Here is a 22035-nt window from a genome sequence, read left to right on the forward strand (position 1 = left end):
TAAAAAAAAAGAGAAAAAAATAAGAATGGAAAAAGTGAGAATTTGTCTGATAAATTTGTTGATAACAGGATAACATCAAATAACATCAAATATAGCCAAATATAATTTACTATAAATGCATTCAGTCCACTTCACATGTAAAGTAAGCTATTCTAGATAACTTTGGCAAAGTTAGGGAAACGGAAACAAGGGTAATTAAGGAAATCAAAGATTTATCACAAAAAGAACATGTGTAAATTTTTGTCAAGACCTGCAAATTATTGCGTATCTCAAGATGCCCCTAAAAATGGTGGTGAGCCAGGGTAGGATGTTCAAGAATGTGTAGGAAGGAACTGCAGGTGCTGGTTTAAACCGAAGATAGACACAAAAAGCTGGAGTGACAGCCAGCATCTCTGGAGAGAAGGAGTGGGTGACATTTCGGGTCGAGACCCTTCTTCAGTTGTGTGTTAGGAAGTTCAAGAATATAGATCTAGTGAAGATGAACAATAGCAAAAACAGCTCCGTAACAGAGGACTCTCTGATTTATGGACTGTTCCCAGGGGCACATTCGGAAAGACACTCTTTGGTCTGCTCTAACCTTGTTGGCCTCCCAGCAGAGAGAGATGTCGGTCGGGGATTGTTGTCGACTGGCCTGCTCCAGACTGCAGGAGTACGTGCTGAGGGACGCACTGAAGCTCGGTGCAGCCAACGCCAAGGCTCTGTGGGAGTGGACCACAGTCTAGGGTCCTACCGCTGCTGGACATTGGGGGACAGGGTGTGGTGGAGACGCCCCTGAAACAAGGGAGGGGATATCACCCCAGGGGGGCACATGTGGCAAGGGTGCCGGGCATAATGATAGTTCTGTGAACACGACCAACTACAACGCTAATGTATGTATGCACAGCCGCTGAGAATGTCGAAAGAATTTTTGCATAGTTCTTGTTTCGTATATCTGAATAAAGTTAATTTTGGTTTTTTTTTAAATTGGCATTGGGATTGCTTATTGTTGTCACATGTAGCAAGATACAGTGAAAATCATTGTTTGCATGTGTGGTTGGTGTAGAGAGAACTGGCAAGTGGTGGTATTCCCATACTCCTGGCAATCCCCTTCTTTTTAAACTTATGGAACAAATGCGGGAAGGGTTTTTGAATGAAACTCTTACCGGCACAGTTACAACCAGTGACAGTCATTTCATAACAATGCTAAGTTATGAGCCAGGTTTGGTTGGTATTAATGTAGAAATAAGGAACTGCAGATGCTGGTTTACAACAAAGATAGACACAAAGTGCTGGAGCAACAGCAGGTCTGGCAGCATCTCTTCAGAAAAAGGATGAACATTTGTATGAACATTGAATTCTCTAATTTTAAGTAACTAATCTACAAACATCGCCTTCCTTCACTCCCCCCCCCCTTTTCCTCCTCCCACTTGGATATGCCCCCATTTCTCCCCTTCTTCCTATGAATCTCTGGCCAGATTTCACACATCATCTCAATCACACGTTCATCTCAGATCTTTGTCCAATCATTTGCCAATCAAGGCCCCACTCACCTATAGCCGCCTATCACTTGCCATGCTTTGTCCCACTGCCACCTTTCTGCCACCCCCCCCCCCCCCCCCCCCTCCCTCCCCAACTACAATCAGTTTGAGGAAGCATTCCCGATCAGACACGTCACCTACGCATTATATATGCTGCCCTTGGAACAGCTGTTCGGAGAGGAGACAATTGCCCACCTCTTCGCAGAGTGTGGATTTCGAAGAATGTTAGGAGTATGATGTTAGGACCCTGGTCACCATTCATCCTCAACAGCTCTGTAACTGAGGACTCTGATTTTCTGAGATGTTTGGAGATGGACATCAAGTGCTGCTGGAAGATTATTCTGAATAAAGTTTATTTTTGGAAATTAAAAAAATGAGGATCTTTGATGAAAGACGGTCTTCGGTCTGTCTGAAATTGGTTGCTCGGCAGCATCCTTCGAGAACATGGTAAGTGAAGTTTGGGTCTGGACTCTGCGAGATGATTGTTCATTTCAGACTAAACGTGCGTGTGCAGAGGGACTCACTGAAGCTCGGTGCAGCCAAGGCCAAGGCTCTGTGGGGGAGGACCACCATTTAGGGTCCTTCGACTGCTGGATATTGAGAGGACACCCCTCAACAAGAGAACGGATGTCACCCCAGGAGGCCACGAGGGGCCAGAGTGTTTCATTTAAAGATAGTTTCCGACCACTACTGACTATGACACTAATGAAAGTTTACATGCTAAGATGTCTGAAGAGACTTTGTACAATTTTTGTTTTGTATATATTTTTTATTCTGAATAAAGTTTATTTTTGGAAATAAAATAAATCCATGTTCTTCCGAGATGCTGCCTGACCCACGGAGTTACGCCAGCACTTTGTGTCTCTTTTGTAAACCAGCAACTACAGTTCCTTGTTTCTAATTTAACTACTTGTTTTGTTTCTTAGTCCAACTAAGAATGTAATTAAAATGCAGCACCATAAAGATCATATATAGACGTGTATTTATATAGCGCCTTTCACAAATTCAAGATGGGACAAGGCATCTACTGCTGTGGATATATTCCTGAAATGTAGACACTTGTAATGCAGGAAACATGGCAGCAAATCTGCCCACAGTGAGTTCACACAAGGAGCAAAGTGGTAATGAACACAAATCCATTCTTGGTGATGGTGACTAAGAGATGAGTATTAGCCAAGGCACAAGAGAACGCCCATGCTCTTCTTTAAATCAATGCTGTGGAATCTTTCACATGCACCTGGTGGAACTTGTACACCCAAAGGGCACAGGCCCTCACTAAAGCATCAGCTTAACTAACTGTAGTCATATCTCCAGCACTGGACATGAACCCACATCCTTCAAGCTGAGATGCAAGAGAGCCTTCAACAAATCTACAGCTGATACTGCAGAAGATATTGCTGACAATATACATAAAAATACCTCTCCTACACTTGCAAACAGACAAGCTCCCACTTCATAGAAGCAAATTGTCTGCAAATTCTGCCTAATATAAATTAGGTGCTTTGGTGTATGTATCTGATATAACTCTAGTTTCTGTCTGACAATACTACTCTAATGAAGAATAGGTCTTCCAAGTTAAAAGGTACAGGTTCATTTGGGAGAAAATACAGGTTCATTTAGTTTAGTTTGGAGATACAACACGGGAACAGGCCCTTCGGCCCACCGAGTCCCCGCCGACCAACAATTCCCGCTCACTCAACACTGTCCCACACACACACGAGGGACAAGTTGACATTCATACCTAGCCAATTAACCTGCAAACCTGTATGTCGTTGGAGTATGGGAGGAAACCGGAGCTCCCGGAGAAAACCCACGCTGGTCAGGGGGAGAACGTACAAACTCCGCACAGACAGCACCCATAGTCAGGATCGAACCCGGGTCTCTCGTGCTGTAAGGCAGCAACTTTACTGCTGCGCCATCACGGTGTCTTGGTGCATTGCCTCCAATATAACTCTGGTTATTGTCTGACAATACTGCTCTAATGAATGGTAGTCTACCAGGCTCTTTGGAGTACAGATTAAAGAATAGCAACTATCAGGTTAATAGCACGTGGCATTGAAATTGCTTATCTCTCCTGTTCAGACTCTCAGTAAAGCTAATAACAACAGCCACATACTTCTTTTTTAAAGTAAACAATATTCTATTGTCAGCATTACCAAAATAAATATTTGCAGAAGGGTAGGTTTGTTAAATGCATACCAAGGAATACAATGCTACTTTTTATATCTACAACATTAGTAAAGGCAGTGAACCATTTCTTTGCCTCAATTGTTTTACAACAAATGCTCCATTTAAATGCAAATAAAACAAGCAAACAGACATCCTGATCAAAAGCAGTTGTTTTTTTTCAGGCAAGGTACTGATCCCCTCAATTACACACCATGCATGCGTACTGAAACATTTCAAAACCTGTTCCATGTTGGCTAAATGAATATTTTACATCTAAAGTATTTTACGTCTAAAATATTTTGCAAGTCTAATTGCAAAGGACACGGCGGTAGAGTTGCTGCCTCACAGCGGTAGAGTTGCTGCCTCACAGCGCAAGAGACCCGGGTTCGATCCAGGCTACGGGTGCTGTCTGTACGGAGTTTGTATGATCTCCCTGTGATCGTGCGGGTTTGCTCCGGTTTCCTCCCACACTCCAAAGACGCGCAGGTTTGCAGGTTAATTGGTTAACCCGTAAAATTGTAAATAAGTGGGTCGGATAGTACGGGATGCTGGTCGGCACGGATTCGGTGGGCCGAAGTTTCCGCGCTGTATCTCTCCAAAACCAAAGCCCTTCAAGCATGCCCGCATGTCGCCTCCGAAATGTCGGTTGGAAAACTTTGCCGATCGCCGAAGTGCCAGTGGTTAAACTGGCGGTAAAAACACTTCAAATGTGGAAGTAGATCAACAGTGAAAGATGATGGGGATCTGGACAACTCTCAAATCCTTTAACAGCAAAGCAGTATGAAATCTGATAAACAGCAGGCCTGAAGAATAATGGATACTTTACAGTGCATTACAAGACTCTAACTTAATCAAGGAGTTCAGGTGATATTATGAACCATGACAGTGAAGATATGGAGGTCATCTGAACCCTGGAATTAGGTTTACTAACGTTACATTGCCCTACTATCTTATATTATCACATAAGTTATATAATGTAAGTAGAGTATAGAGTGCTACAGTTAAAATGTTTATGATCTTTGTTGGAGCTCCAGGCATTTCTTGCCATTTTCACAAGCGTGTATCGTGTCACACTGCAGTGGTCAATGATGTGGCTGTCACCAGAAAGTATGGCACTCATTTGTGACATCATTACCGCAGGATGATTTAGTAAAAGACAACTTGCACCAGGTTGAAAGAAAATTGCTAAGATGCACACAAACATTGTATCACCGCTTCAAAGAATCTGTGAAACAAATTCAACCTCGTTCATTCTACTTCCAGATAAAAAATGCTGCTTGACCATTTTGTCACCTCTGTAAAATGGAAATAACAGAGGTGGAAACAAGCTTGTATTCAAGATCCCTTAAATGCAGGATAGGCATGCTCTCAACAATAGGCAGTTACAAAGCATAATGTAACGGGAATATTATATTTTTCTCTCTCTCTAACTCCTGTCCCCACCCTCCGCCCATCAATTAAGCTTGTGATAATAAAGGCCTGCGTGGAGAATCGCCAATGTTGTTCAGGTTTACGATGTCTTAGAGGGCTCTTATATCAATCAATACATTTCGCACAATAAGAGTCGGAAGTAGAACGTCGCTGCTTAGATGGTGCCCTATTACCTAATCAGTTGATGTGCAAGTGGTTTTGCCAAGAACTCAAGAGGCCTGGCAACAATGAAAAGATTTGAGCAGACAAAGCTTTGTTTCATTCAGCTTATGCAAATAATACAGTTATTAGCAGACAATTAACATTCTGAAAGCTCATTACTTGAAGGTGTTCAAACTGTACAAATTATAGGCTGTATTTTCTCCCTTTCTTTTTGTTGCAATCATGAATGACCAGGAGTGATTCCAGTGAAAACAAGGCTACAAATAATTATTTTTTTGGTGAAGAAAAATTTCCTGAAACGTTATGAAGGAATAATCACAATAACCTATCGTATTTTAATGTGTAAGAAAGAAGTGCAGATGCTGGAAAAAATCAAAGGTAGACACAAAAATGTTGGAGAAACTCAGTGGGCGAGGCAGCACCTAAGAGTGAAGGAATAGGCGACGTTTCAGTCTGAAGAAGGGTCTCGACCCAGAACGTCACCTATTCCTTCACTCCTCAGATGTTGCCTCAGTCGCTGAGTTTCTCAGGCATTTTTGTATCTTATTTTAATACTATCTATCAATCCATTCATGCACATCCCTCTTTATTCCACCCTTGCTTACATGTAAAGCAGTAAACCTCAACACATCAAGCCAGACAGATCTAATTTAAATACAATACAAAGTGTAGGTTTGTCAGTGGTTAATGGGCTTAGTTTAGTTTAGAGATACAGTGTGGACACAGGCCCTTCAGCCCACTGAGTCCTTGCCGACCATGGTTCACCGTACACTTCTATGTACGTTCTATGTTATCCCACTTTTGCCATCCGACACGCTAGGGACAATTTACCAGGTGCCAATTAACCTACAAATCTGCACGTCTTTGGAATGTGGGAAAACATCAAAGCATTCGGAGAAAACCCATGTGGTCATAGGGAGAACTCCTCACAGACAGCACCCGTAGTTAGGGTTGAATCGGGTGCTTAAGGAACCGGCCTGTGAAGAAACTTTCAGTATCCAAGTGTCTACAACAGAGATCAGTTATATGAGGATAATTCACGTCACTCAACCATCTTGTTTGACTATTGCTGAATCAGAAGTGTACATATGCTACATTTTCATAGAAAGAAAAGACACAAAGTATTGGAGTAACTCAGCGGGTCAGGCAGCATCTCTGTAGAACGGATAGGTGATGATTAAGGTCGGGACCCTTCTTTGACTGATTACTGTAAGGGTATTTTTTCTTAAAAATAGACAGAAAAAGCTGGAGTAACTCAGCAGGACAGGCAGCATCTCTGGAGAGAAGGAACGGGTAACATTTCGGGTCGAGACCCTTCTTCAGACTGTCCCGCTGTGTTACTCCAGCTAATTTCTACTTTTGAACTGTGAAGTCTATCTATTTTCTTGGTTTAACATGCAACTGCAGTTTCCTTTTATCTAGTCCATTGGGTATGGGTTAAGGAAATACACTGTTTTCCTGCTGCCTTAAGCCCCAGCATCTGCAGCAGTTCCTTATCTAACCAAAGGCAGGGAGCTACTTAGGTAGACTTTTTTTTCCATGGGTTTGACAGCCATTATACCAAGCTTTTATATGTATGGGTATCTCACCTCTGTTCAATATGTAGGGTATTTCGTTCAGGGCCATCTGGGTAATTTTCCAACCGCTGATCATTGCCTTAATCTTTTCATATATTTCCCAGACAAATGAGAATAAACTAGGTAATTTATTTTCACGATTCCTTCATTGAAAGTAAGACATTGGGGATAATTGGTCCTTAAATAAAAGGGTGCTTATCCCATTATATATAGAGGTGAGCAGGGTCATGGATCTGCTATGAATCACTGCATGGGAGAACAGCTTTAACCGTCTGCAATGCAGACTGAAGGTGCTTATTTTCTGATGGGGGAGTGTACTAAGGTGGACAGTGGTCAGCGGAAATGGTGGGAAAAGAGGAAAGGTCGAGGGGGAAAAGGGCAAGGTGAGGAAAGGAGGAAGGAAAGAGTGGAGAGGGAGCAGGATGAAAGGGAAAGGAGAAGGGTGGGAAGAGGCAGGGACAGGCGGAAGGGAAGGGGAAAATCATTTTGTTCCATGTGGAGGAAGGAACTGCAGGTTTACACCAAAGATAGACACAACATGCCGGTGTAATTCAGCGGGACAGGCAGCAGCACCGGAGGGAAGGAATAGGTGACGTTTCAGGTCGAGACCCCTCCTTCATTCAGGCTGCTGAACCTTCATCTACACGACAGGGACAAAACCAGGTTGTTAGTCCGCCTTGAAAGATGGCCGGCCAGTACTTCAGATGAATGTTTACCCCCATTCTTTACATCTTAGCCTGCTGAACATTTCTGCAAGGATTTTGTTTTCTCGGCAATGAACTGGGTACAACAGGATGGTTCTGCACAAGATCCATAATCATGAATCTTTAAATAATCAGGACAACTATATAAAGTTATACAATCAGCCTCGTGTGTATGTATTATACAGCGCAAGCAGACTGAGATGGTGTCACACCGCCTGCCAGTGAAACTAAAATGATTAATTAAAACATTTCAACAGAACTGTTTGGAAGTTTGAAACACACTTCACAGTCCAGCATTTAATGATATCATCAAAATGTAATCGTTTCTTGCATATTTTTCCCTGTCAACTTGCCCTTTTCCTTTTTCTATTTCCTTTCCCTTTTAGCGAAACATTAACCTTTATTGTAGTGGAAGACTGTGTAGTGGAATATTGCTGTGAGCCTCCCAGTACTTGACAAAGTGGTCATTCTTCAATGAGAAGTACAGACTTCGTAAATCAGACAAGTATCTCAAGTCAAGTTATAGTCCAATCCTGATACAGAGTTCTGGTCTGAAATGTCGACATCCCTTTGCCTCCACGGATGCTGCCTGCCCCGCTGAGTTCCTCCAGCAGTTTGATTTTTACTGCAGAATCTAGCATCTGCAGTCTCTTGTATCTCTGTCTGCCATTCTTACAGAACATCTATTATAACCAGCGGGGAGGAGTGCTAATTTAACCTGCACCACAAAGAGGGCTCATCAATGCCTCAATTTCAATGGACAATAGACAACAGGTGCAGGAGTAGGCCATTCGGCCCTTCGAGCCAGCACCGCCATTCATTGTGATCATGGCTGAGCTCTACCTAACTCTCTCTTAAATCCATCCCGTGACTTGGCCTCCACTGCCCTCTGTGGCAGGGAATTCCACAAATTCATAACTCTCTATCCCAAAGAGCTCTATCTAACTCTCTCTTGAAAGCATCCAGAGAACCAGCCTCCACCGCCCTCCGAGGCAGAGAATTCCACACACTCACAACAATCTTTCCACAGAAGATTGAGGAGGTTGGGCAAGTCGCTGAATATTTTTTCAAACCTTCACACGTACGGTAGAGAGAAAACTGACTGGTGGCATCACGGCCTGGTTCCGTAACCCGAGTGTCTAAGAACGAAGGAGGTTTCAGAAAGTGGTGGACACTGCCAGGTCCATCATATTGACCTTCCCTTCATCAAAAGGGATCTATGAGAAGCACTGCCACTAAAAGGCAGCAAGTACCATCAAAGACCACATCTCTGTGCAGCAGCCTGATATCCGTGACCACAGTCTAAGGACACTTCCGCTGCTGGACATGGGGGGCAGGGTCTGGTGGAGACGCCCCTCAAAATAAGGGAAGGGATTCCACGCTAGTGGGCCACATGAGTGGCAAGGGTGGGGGTTTGAATGTTTGGATAGCCTCTGGGAATGTTGGATGAATTTTTTGAGCAGTTCCTGTATTGCATATACTTCTTACTTGAATAAAGTCTATTTTAAAATTGAAAAAAATAAAATTAAAAAAAAGTAATTGCCAGGTTCAGGACAGGGCAGCATGGTGGGGCAACGGTAGAGTTGCTGCCTTACAGCACCAGAGACCCAGGTTCGATCCTGACTCTGTGCTGTCTGTACAGAGTTTGTACATTCTCTCTGTGCCCACGTGGGTTTTCTCCGGGTGCTCCGGTTTCCTCCCACACTCCAAAGGCATGCAGGTTTGTAACTTAATTGACTTCTGTAAATTGTAAATTGTCCCTCGTGTGTGGGAAAGTGCTAGTGTACGGGGTGGACTCTGTGGGCCAGAGTGCCTGTTTCCACGCTGTATCTCTAAAGTAAAGTCGAAGAACGGCTTCTCAGTTTCGAACCACAATGACAAACTTAAACACAACCCTACCTCAGCAGCAATAGACTTTGTATAGGTTGAATTACATAGTTTGGTTTGCACTATTCTGGTCTTGATACTTGGTATTGCTGACATGCTATTGTGTTATTGATTATCATATATTTGTATTTTTTGTCTTGCCTGTTATTTTAGTATAAATTTCATCTTTTCATTCCCTGTGCATATGACAATTAAACACTTTTGACTCTTGATCTTCCTAACCCGATGTACTTTGGCCGATTGTATCATTTCAACTGTCACCTTAACTTGGATCAGAAACCCAGTGTACAGGAAGAAAGTACAGATGCTGGCTTACACCAAAGATAGACACAAAACGCCGGAGTAACTCAGCAGGACAGGCAGCATCTCTGGATAGAAGGAATGGGTGACGTTTCAGGTTGAGAAAGGTCTTGACCCGAAACGTCATCCATTCCTTGTATCCTATCCCCGCTGAGTTACTCCAGCGTTTTGTGCCTATCTTCAGTAAACTCAGCACAGCCTCAATAGGAACAATGGGGTTAAATGAAACAATTGGCAATTCATTTTCCAATTAAGCTAAAGGGAGCTATTAGAAATCTTTGATACAGCGTATTTCTGTGTAATTTTCCATTGGTCATTGCTGACAAACGCAGTGGAAAAGCTCAATTATTTAATCTTACTTTACACTGATAAAATGGATTTTAACAGATTAAATGCATGAATAAACCTTTTAAGTGCCCTTAAACAATGTTTAAAATAAATAGCGAGTTCTCAATAATACATTTACAGTATTGATGCTCATTTCTGGATTCTAGGCTAAGTTTAATGCTGGTATACTTTAGCACGAGGAAAGATAGGCACAAAGTGCTGGAGTAACTCAGCAGGTCAGGCAGCACCCCTGGCGAATATGGATAGGTGAGACTTTAACATGAGCAGTCCTTTTTGCCAGTTTGGTAACAGACAATTGTTATGCCATACAATAATTATATGATATAATGATTTAGTTTGTATATTTAAAACGTGTGAAGATTTCTGCAATCTTGTTGAGAGAGTGGCGACAAAACTAAAAAGTGCCTTCTGTCTGAAGAAGGGTCTCGACACGAAACGTCACCCCATTCCTTCTCTCAGCCTGTCCCGCTGAGTTGCTCCAGCATTTTGTGTCTACCTTCGGTTTAAACCAGCATCTGTAGTTCCTTCCTACACACTGAGTTTACTGATCCAAGCTAAGGTGACCAACCTGTTCCTTCCTACATAAAAAGTGCCTTTGTTGTAGCCTGTTCTGTCAAGCTTGTAAATAATTACTTGAGTGAAACATCTAGCTAGGCAAATGAGATATTACTTCACTATCTCAAATCTAAAAGCATAATTCAAAATGGCAACATTACGGTGATCTACTGTGTTGAAACACTACCTAGCAGCGCCACCAACTGGATTGTGCCTTTGACCTGTTACCTGTGTCAACTCTACCAAATTGAGGCACGTTTGTTTGTGACAGAGGCAGGGACAATATCCTCAGGCTGTTCTCCTAAGCAACACGTAGTCAGTTCACAAACTAGGCGTAGGCTAGCCTGTAGGATCTGTGAATGAAGTTCACATATGGCCTGCCGTTCATGGAATGAAGAGCAAAGGAGCCAAGCGCTGTTTTTTTTCTTTTAAATGGGCAGAGGAAAATTTAAGATTCAAAGCTTTCAATTTTTTCGATCCAACATTTTGATGTTCACATCTGCGGCGCTGGTCGCATTGACGCCTGCTGGTGGAGGCACGAGTAAATGTGTAGGGAATACCCACGGTGTCGCAGCGGTAGAGCTGCTGCTTCAGCGCCAGAGACCTGGGTTCGATCCTGACACCGACGTCGGGACGTTATGCCACAGTTGTCGATGACGTTGGTGAGGTCACATTTGGTGTACTCTGTTCAGTTTTGGTCACCCAGCTATAGGGATAGGGAGAATATCATTCAGCTGAAAAGAGTGCAGAGAAGATTTACGCGAATGTTGACAGGCCTTGTGGGGTCTAGCTATAGAGGGGGGTTGGGCGGGCCAGAGCGGCACAAAGGTGCAGCAATAGAGTTGGAGCTTTACAGCGCCAGAGACCCGGGTTCGATCCTGACTACACGTGCTGTCTGTGCGGAGTTAATATGTTCTCCCTGTGACTGAGCGAATTTTCTCCGGGTGCTCCGGATTCTCCCCACATTCCAAAGATGTGCAGGTTTAGAGGTCATTTGGCCCCTAGTGTGTAGGATACAAACATGGGATAACATAGAACTAGTGTACAGGATGATCAATGGTCAGTGTGGACTGATTGGGCCAATGGGTCTTTTTTATCCAAACTGGGTCTCTAAATTAAAATAAACCTCTGCAGGTGTACAGAAAGGCCAGCGCAAGGCTTCAGGATGCTACACAGCAGAACCTATTTACCAATGAGAAACAGAACCCACAACTATGTTTTCATGCTGGCTGCTGCAATGTACATTGACTCTTCCCTGCTTTGCTGTTCAGTAAGGCAAGCAAAGGGATTAAAGCTCCAGCCAAATAACAGTTACCGATTCCAATACCTTTAACCTCGCAGCATTGACTGAAACCACCATGAATCAAAAGTCAAATCAAAGAGTTCTTAAAGATACATACATCACTCAAGTTATATTTAACTGCTTTACACACAAAAGTAACAAACCTGCAACAAAAGCTGCCTGTGTATATTATTTGCTCAATTAATTATTTACATACAATATAAAATCATAAAAATAATTTACTAAACACATATATAGATGGTCAATAATAATAAATCAAGTTTAATATATACTTAATAATTCAGCAATATGTGCCCTTGACATTCATGAACCCAATGAATAACTTGGCCTCCAAAGACTTCACATATGACAACATTAGATTTGCACTAAAACATACTTTAACCGTGCACAATGATAAAAGTCTATTACACACGCATAGAAATGATATAGGGATATGGGCCAAATGCGGGCTAGCTTTGATGTCGCATCTTATCAGTTATCTGTTTAGTTTATTATCATGTGTACCGAGGTACAGCAAAAAGCTTTTACTGTATGCTAACTGGCCAGTGAAAAGACAATACATGATTGCAATCAAGTTATCCACGGTGTACAGATACATGATAAGGGAATAACATTTAGTGCAAGGTAAAGCCAGTAAAGTCCGATCAAGGATAGTCCGAGGGTCTCCAATGAGGTCAGCAAGGATGAGTTAGGCCTGTTTCCATGCTGGATACATTTATGATTCTATGACTCCAAATTATAGCACATTGTTTCCAACTTATTCCCAAGCAATACGAGTCCAATAATTGCAAACTTAATTCCTAATTAATGCTTCCCACATTCATGCATGCTGTTTCACAATTCTATGTAAGAGGTCTGCTCTTCAGTAAAAATCTCCTCAAAGGAATATGCTACGAAGTGCAGATACAATGTACCTCACCTTCCCATGCTGTGGTCTGGGTTTAAAGAATGCATTAAGTAGTGTTGGCCTCCAGAAAGTGTGAGCTTGCTGCTGAGGCATGCAGGCATGCAACAGTGCGGGCAGCTACCTTACAGTGCTAGTGACCCAGGTTCGACCCTGACAATGGGTGCTGTCTGTGCAGAGGTTGTACGTTCTCTCTGTGACCATATGGGTTTTCTTTGGGTGCTCCGGTTTCCTCCCACACTCTAAAGACGTACAGGTGTGTAGGTTAATTGGCTTCTGCAAATTGTTCCTAGTGTGTAGAATGGTGTTAGTGTATTACTGATCGCTGGTCTGCATAAACTCAGCCTGTTTCCATGCTGTATCTCTAAACTTAATTATGGTACGATCTACCTGCAACAGATTCCATAGATGCTACATAATCCTGCATTGTGAATCTTTGGTCAGTTGTGGAAGATAGCAAGTTTAAACCCCATGGATCCACAAAAAAGGCCAGTTATTGGTATTATGGATAGGACAAGTTTGGAGGGATATGGACCAAACGCAGGCAGGTGGGACTAGTGTGGCTGGGACATGTTGGCCGGTGTGGGCAAGTTGGGCTGAAGGGCATGTTTCAACGCCATATCACTCTATGACTATTTCCTATTGGTTTGTCTTGTAGTACTTTACATAAGAATTTTCTTTGTGGGTCTCCAACTCTAGCAGTGGAATAAAGAAAACACACTCCGATTTGTGAAAGCGGGGAGTTGGCTGATGAACAGTTGGGCGTCATAGCCAAGAGGAAAGTCAGCACCAATATAAATACACAGTTGGCAATGAGAATCACAATGGCAGTCCCTCTCGTAGTGACCAATACCTCTGGTTCACGTTGAAGATAAGCAATGCACTATTTTATCCCTTTCACTTTTAACCATACTTTTTGACACCGATTTGCAGCATATAAATCTCAATCATTAACTGAATGCCATCAGGAGAATGAAAATGTTAAATGTGGTCTGATAATGTGCATTTGGTGCACAGTTAGGGCCACCTATAATGTGGATTGAGAGTGAGAATAAAATTGTATCTAGTTACAATGGTACTTTTTGTTCAATGCTAAATCCTTATTTTTTTATTATTAAGGACTGGATTCTGAAAACTAGTCATAGCCGTTTTAACAAGGTGTAAATCAAATTAGATCCTACCACCAAAGTTCTATTTTCATTAAGTGTGGCATATCTGAAAACACACTGGAGTTCCCCCACAGTCTTCAGTGATTTATTAAAGTCACCAGGTAACTCTGCCGACCTGCGGGTCAAGTACAGGTCAGTGAGGGAAGCAGGAGATAACCCTCCCCTGGGATTATGGACTTTAGACTCGTCCCAGCTGTTATCAAGCAATTGAACCAACCTACTCACAACTTGAGAGCAATCCTGAACTACTATCTACCTCATTGGAGTCCTCAGACTATTTTTGATCGGACTTTACTGGCTTTATCTTGCTCTAAACATTATTCATGTTATTCCCTTTATCATTATGTATCTGTACACTGTGGATGACACGATTGTAATCATGTATTGTCTTTCTGCCGAAGATAGTCACAAAACTTTGGAGCAACTCAGCAGGACAGGCAGCATCTCTGGATAGAGGAAATGGGTGACATTCCGGGTCGAGACCCTTGAGAGTCAGGGGAGAGGGAGGCATAGAGATGTCAGGTGTCAAAACGAAAGATCAAAGGGGACAAAGATCAAGGAAAATGTGGAATGGATCATTGTTTTCAAGAAGGAACTGCAGGTGCTGGAAAATCGAAGGTACACAAAATCTGCACCCGCTGAGTTTCTCCAGCAATTTTGTGTACCTTAGAATGGATCATTGTTAGCTGATGGGAAGGTGACATTGAGGCATACAATCAGTAACATTTAATCAGGAGGACAGTAAAACTAGTCGGAGTAATAGGATGGGGAGGGGAGGAGAGAGGGAAAGCAAGGGTTGCTTGACTTTCTGCTGACTGGTTGGCACGCAACAAAAGCTTTTCACTGTACCTCGGTAAACGTGACAATAAACTACACTAAACTCAACTCAACCCTATCTAAAATTCTCAACCATGAACGCACAATCATTTTTACCTGTTTGAAAATAATGGTTTACGTTATTTACATTGATCCACCCAGACATTACTGGGAGAAGGACTCAATTATCAATTAATTTAATCAATCTCTGTAAAGCACTTTGGTTCAATTACTGGTTTTGTTGAAAAGTGCTATATAAATAAATATTATTATTATTATTATTATCTCATAAATAATTGAATCTCAACATTCCTGTTGCATTTAGGACCGTGCAGATTTGTTGCAAGTACATTGTTGCAGCTAATCATTATGACATTCTGCTTTGTATGGATTTGGTGCATCTGTTCACTCGATGCTACAAAGTACAACTTATCCAAAATTTACAAATTTGACAGTTGACTAGTATGTGGTCAACAATAATTGCAGTTCCAGAATCCAATACAGCGAAATTTGATACAGCAAAGCAAACATGGATATTTTACTTGGGTGTAACTTGCATTTTTTTTCTTTCAGAGTAAGGACTTAAAATAAACATCTGTTCGTTATAGCCACAATAGGGCGCATTCATTTTTGATCCAATTTTAAATTAACAAGTTTTGGAAACAATCTTTTACAGATTGGAAAATGTAGCCTGACCTTTCCAAGGTTTCCAAAATCGTTCATTCCAGCTAAATTGAGGTTGATTAAGTTACCATTCTAAAGAAGGCAAAATTTCCTGACTATTTGGCAACAGCAACAGAAATTCCACAAAGAAACAGTGCACAATATCCAGGCCCCGGGCTGATAGAATTGAGCCATTCCTTGCTCTCTGAGTACTTGTTCAACATTGCTGAGAGCTCCGTTTTATTTACATGTACGGTGATTGTTTGTTTAAATATAGCACCAGTAAGCTTTTCCACCTTCCCATGAAACCATTTTCACGTGTAGTGGGGAGAATAATCACAACATTAGCTGCAGTTGCCCTGATTATAAGCTTTCTTCATCTTTAATGCCAAAAACCTGGTTGCATTTACCTCTCTGAGGCCGAATACAAGAACTATCCCCGTGGAAGTGTACTTTAAATTATTAATTTCTTTAGCACCTCATCATCTTTCTCATAAACGTCTCAAAACATTTTGAACACAGTTCGTTACTTTGTGTGGTCAATGAACCCAAAATTGCACAACGCCAAATGCTTAGCGATCAATCGAACTGCATGTTACTTAGAGAGGAATGGAAGTAGGTCTCACAAAAAAACAACTCGTGTTCCTGTCAGAATGGTGCCATGGAATCCACAATGTGTTTTTTTTGAACCAGCAGAAGATTGGCTGGACATCTTAGTTGCAGAGTTAAGACTAATGTTGTACCAGGGTGCCAACCATGAGCTGCTCAAATTTCAAGAGCGATGCACAGGTTGAGAATCTTTTAACCTGTAGCATAATAATATTTCCATTGAAGCCATTTTTTACAGAAATATGGTGACAAGTTTCAGCTGTACTGTTGCTATGGCAGTATGCCCTCGTGATCAGTCTGTGTTGGAGCCTAGCCAAATAAATATAAAGCCCCAATGCCACTGGGTCATTTACCATACAAAATCAGAACTAATTCAAAAATGTAGAAGATCACGAGAGGAATAGATTGGGCAGACACACTGAGCCTCTTGCCCAGAGGGCAAGATCCAGTGGGCATAGGTTTAAGGTAAAGGGAGGAACATTTTACAGGAATCTGAGGGGCAATTTTTTCAGTTAAAGAGTGGTGGGTGTATGGAATGAACTGCCGGAGGAGGTAGGCGAGGCAGGGACTATTTCAACATTTAAGAAGCAACTCGACAGGTACATGGATAGGACAGGTTTAGAGGGATATGGGCCAAACACAGTCAAGTGGGACTAGTGTAGATGGGACATGTGGATCGAAGGGCCTTTTCCATACTGTATGACTATGACTAATGCAAAGTTGAAACTTGCTATTCTTTTAATCCAATTTAAAGCATAAATATTGCATTCAAGTGTGAGTTAAAAGACTCGCTACAGTATGCACCAGATTGCACAATTTAAAGCTCAAAAATGCAAAAGCTCCATACCAATGGAGGGACCCCCCTCCCCCCCCCCCCTCCCCCCCCCCCTACCCCCCCCCCCCCCCCCCCCCCCCCCCCCCCCCCCCTCCCCCTCATTCACGGGGCTCCCTCGGGCTTGGTCGCTACACTCCCTCTGGCTTAATCTCTCACAATTTCTCACTCCCAACTCTCACCCAATGTTGGCAACCTGACTATGTGCTCCATTCTTCATGGAAGGATATGCTGCAATGAGCAAGGGCTGGAAACTCAGCATAGCAAGTTCAGCCCCAATTAATTCATTCCTGAAACACTGGGTTTTTGTCTCATTTTAAAGACTGGAGTCAATTTAGAGACTTGAGATTAGAAATGAAAATGGTTTGACCCATTGTTGGCCCCTGATTTAATTCGGTGTCACCTTCAGTTGTGTGAATTTTCATCTAGTGGGTGGAATAGAGTGCTGACACCAATCCTCAGTCAAGTTATAATGGAGGCTTTGTACCACCAGTGTTGCAAGAATGCAAGAATTGTTTACTATTGCTTGTGGCAAAAGGACTGTAAATTTTATGAAGAACATTATTTTCTTTTTGTTATGCAGCAATGCAAGTCAAATTATTTCACGTAGAATCAAGGAACTGCGTTTGCTGGTTTACAAAGGAAGACACAAAGTGTTGGAATAACTCATCCCTGGAGAACATGGATAGGTGACGATTTGGTCGGGACCTCTGCTTCGGACTGTGTCTTTGTGTCTTCTCCAATTATTTCATCTTTGTATGAACATGTCATGGGAATCTTTGGTTGAAGCACGCCCAAATATCCGCACAGTACATCAATGCTGCACCCAAAAGGAGTCTTCAATGCAGTATCTATAGTCACAACAGAATGTGATAGGAAGCAGTGCAGAAAATTGCTTCCCCACAAAACTGCTAATGGATAGAATTGAGGTTTGCACGTCCTTCAATTCTCACCCTGGCCACTAGACGGCATATTTTGTGGATCAAAATGAACAGGAATGCGGAAAGCCGCAAACTGGTCATCACTGAGCAACTCCGTAGGTGGCTTGGGATAGTATGTATTGCAGATCTCTGTTCTGGCTGAAAATGACCATGGTATTAAACTACTTCCCACAGAGTTATGTGCAGTACACACATATTCTTAAATATACCTTTAACGTCATGATTAGAAAAAAAGTACTCCCAGCAGGTTGACAATTGATTCTCGTTACGTGTTCCTATAATGATGAAATAATTGGGCTTGTTTTGCTGCATTGCAAGAAGACATTTTTGTACTTCATAAAAATGACAACCCATTTTGCCACAAGCAAGAATAAACAAACAAAGGCTTGTTCTCCCAAGGCTGTGCATACTGACTGACATACACATCAGAGACTGAAATGTGTCACAGTTTTTCCCATGAACGTAATATCTCTATTTTTTTAATTTTTACATTTATATCCCCAAAATATTTTATGAAAGCAGGTTTTGCACTGAACTAATGTTTCACAAATAAGAAAATGTGAACTTCTTTCTGCATTTTTGGCCATACATATTTAACTTTAAAGAAATAAGGAACGTGTTAATGCCACCAGAACAAGCTTCTAATCATGTAAGTATGTGCTCGTTCAAATGTAATTATATCTTTTGCCAAAACTAAATTAAATAACTAATACAGCCATCATGACAGACTGGTCAGGAAGGATCATTTTTTTCCCCCACGAATACATGAAGATATTTTCTTTTCACCAATTCTCTCAAAATGAAATTGAAAAGATATAAATGTTCCCAACATTAAATACATTGCAGTTTGGTATATGCAGAATACAATCTCAGGAATGAGGATAATGGAGTCAGTGCAAAAGGGGGTCATTGTAGCCTCATGTAGAGAGTGTTACTGACAGTGCTGCTGTGCTGGGAAACCAGCACAAACTCCAAAGACATACAGGTTTGTAGGTTACTTGGCTTATGTAAATTGTCCGTAGTATGTTGCATAGAACTAGTGTGTGGGGATCGCTGGTCGGCGCAGGCCCGGTTTCCGCACTGTATCTCTAAACTCCTGTCCAACCGTTTCACCAGGAACCCTCAGTGATGTGTCAGGAACCTGGTGTGAATCCAAATTCAGCAATGAATCACCCTGTAGCTCAGTGCGAAGAGGCTGCTTGTGAGGGCTGGTTCTAGCCGACAGAAACAAGTGGTGTGGCAGCTCACAGCTGAGATGCAGGGCTCGGGGCTGCTTTCCAAACCAGCACGTTGAGCGAGGACATTGCTGGGCACTGGCAGCCCTTGTTCATGGGCACACATCATACAAGGGATAATGAGTGTGGCCATGACTGGGCCGTGACAGTTACTGCCCACCCACACAGTGTTGACCAGCATACAGCCCTTTACCTCCTTATCCCAGTACTGAGAACCCATAACACTTGCCCTTACAGTCATTGTCATACATAATGGAAAAAGACCCTATTCCAAGCAAGATGCCCCATCTATGCTGGTCCCTCCTGCATGAGTTTGGCCCATATCCCACCAAACCTTTCCGATCAAAAATTATGCTCTTGCCTGGCCATTATAAGATCTCACAACACACCTTTAGAATGAAAATAAGGAGGAACTTCTTTGCCAGAATCTGTGGAATTCATTGCCACAGGTAGCTGTGGAGGCCAATATTAGGTATTTTTAGAGCAGAGATGGATAGGTTCTTGATAGGAAAAGGTGCCGAACATTACAGGGGGAAAGGCTGGTGAATAGGATTGAAGGGGAAAAGTATCATGCCAAATATCAAATGGCAGAGCAGACTCGATGGGCTGAATGGTCTAATTCCACTCCTATGTCTGATGGTCTTATATGATATAACGATCTCCCAGGCAGCCTCACCATACCAGGCAGTGTGATACTTCTGGAGCAGAAGAGAAGATTAACAGCAGCATGCAGCAACAGGAAGTGCGGTTTCATAGTCATAAAGTGATACACTATGAAAACAGGCCCTTCGGCCGAACTTGCCCGCAGCGAACAATATGTCCCACCTCCACTAGTCCCATCTCCCTGCATTTGACCCATATCCCTCTAAACCTGTCCCATCCATGTACTCGTTCAAATGTTTCTTAAAGGTTGCGATAGTGTCTGCCTAAACTATCTCAATTAGCAGCCCGTTCCATACACCCACCTTTACTCCTCACTTTCCTATTAAATCTTTCCCCCCTTACCTTAAACCCAAGTCCTCCGGTTCTTGATTCCCCTGCAATGGGCAAGAGACTCTGTGCGTCAACCCGATTTATTCCTCTCATGATTTTGTACACCTCTATAAGATCACCCCTCATCCCCCTGCGCTCCAAGGAATAGAGTCCCAGCCTGCTCAACCTCTCCCTGCAGCTCAGGTTTTCGAGTCCTGGCAACATCCCCGTAAATCTTCTCTGCGCCCATCCCAGCTTGACTGTGTTCGCACCAGATTCCTGGCACAGCTGGATGCCTTTTCTCCTTAAAGTGCACGAGGGTACGTACCAGTGAATGTTTTGGCTGGGTGTTTTTCAAGAGCACTAAATATAATGAGCGGACTACCAGTTTAGCAGGAGTGTTCGGTTCATGCTCTGACACAGAAAAACCTCTGTACTCTGCTTCCAAATTCCTGGCATACATAAAATTTATGGGTAGAATCTAAAGGTCAGAGGTATTGGTGGGAAAACTACATATTAGTGAAATTTATCTTTGATGTAAAAATGTGATATGTTTATGACAAACTGCCCGAGGAAAAATGCTTCTAACAGGCAGGATCCTTTAGCCTGTATCAATGCATTTGTAACAACAAAAAAAGCAGCAGCTTTAAAAGCTTTGTGTAAAAGTTAGAGAAATTGTGTGTTCCCATGTGTACATTTAGCACAGAATCCTGCCTGATATTCTAATTGGTTGGTATAACAACATGAAGCATTTTCAAATTATAGGCTGTGTCTGGGTCAAATGGTCTAAATAGGAATTTATTTTTAAAATGTCCCACAAGCCTGGTTGCCCAGCAGCTAAGAGGAAGCACATTCAGAGCTACCAGGCCAAACTAAAACTAAATGCTTTGTACTCCATGTTATGTCGACCAATAATTCGGCTTGCCATAACACTGAAGATCTAAATGGAAGATAAGACACAAAAAGCTGGAGTAACTCAGCGGGTCAGGCAGCATCTCTGTAGAAAAGGAATAGGTGACATTTCGGGTCGAGACCTTTCTTCAGACTCGAGAGTTAAGGGAAAGGGAACCGAGAGAGATGAAAAGGTACATAGAACAAATGAATGAAAGATATGCAAAAAGACAGATTAAAGCCAGCAACGATTGTCAAGGAAAGGTGGAGCCCACAATGGTCCATTGTTGGCTGTAGGGAAGGTGATATCGAGTGTTACAAACACTGAAACTCAGCAGGACAACAGTGAAACTAGTACGACGGTGGAGAGAGGAGCGAAGCAAGGGTTACTTGAAGTTTGAGAAATCAATATTCATACCGCTGGGTAAGCTGCCCAAGCAAAATATAAGGTGCAGTTCCTCCATTTTATGTTTGGCCAAGACGGAAAGATCAGTGTGGGAATGGGAAGGGGGGTTAAAGGGTTTGGCAGGCTGACATCATGTTATCATCAAAGAGTCATGGTTAGATTTCACTGCCACTGGGTATAGCTCAGACGTACAGAATGGAAACAGGCTCTTCGGCCCTCTGTGACCACACTGAAAATTGATCACCCATTCACACTAGTTCTACAGGTATGTTATTCCACTTTCTCATCCGGGCCCTACTCACTAACGACAAATAACAATGACCAAGTAAATTACAATGATAAGATCACAGATATGAAGAAGAAATGGACTGCACGTGTTTGAGCCTAACTATGGGTGCTGTCTGCACAATGTTTGTACATTCGCCCTGTGACTACATGGGTTTTCTCTGGGTGCTCCAGTTTCCTCCCACACACCAAAGATGTGCAGGTTTGTACAATCATTGGCTTCTGTAAATTGGCCCTGATCTGTAAGATAGAACTAGTGAATGGGGATCGCTGGTCAGCACAAACTCAGTGGGCCGAATGGCCTGTTTCCATGCTGTATCTCTGAAACTAAAACTGAAAGCTAAAACCTCAATGCATTT

At 42.5% G+C, this 22035-nt stretch overlaps 1 protein-coding gene across 11 annotated transcripts in view; it reads right to left on the reverse strand.

Annotated features, from left to right (window-relative positions):
* foxp1b (forkhead box P1b) overlaps window positions 1–22035 on the reverse strand; it is a 474222-nt gene that overhangs the window by 302695 nt on the left and 149492 nt on the right. The window lies entirely within an intron of this gene.

Source organism: Leucoraja erinacea, chromosome 16 (genome assembly GCF_028641065.1).
Source record: "Leucoraja erinacea ecotype New England chromosome 16, Leri_hhj_1, whole genome shotgun sequence".
NCBI classification, from domain to species: domain Eukaryota; kingdom Metazoa; phylum Chordata; class Chondrichthyes; order Rajiformes; family Rajidae; genus Leucoraja; species Leucoraja erinaceus.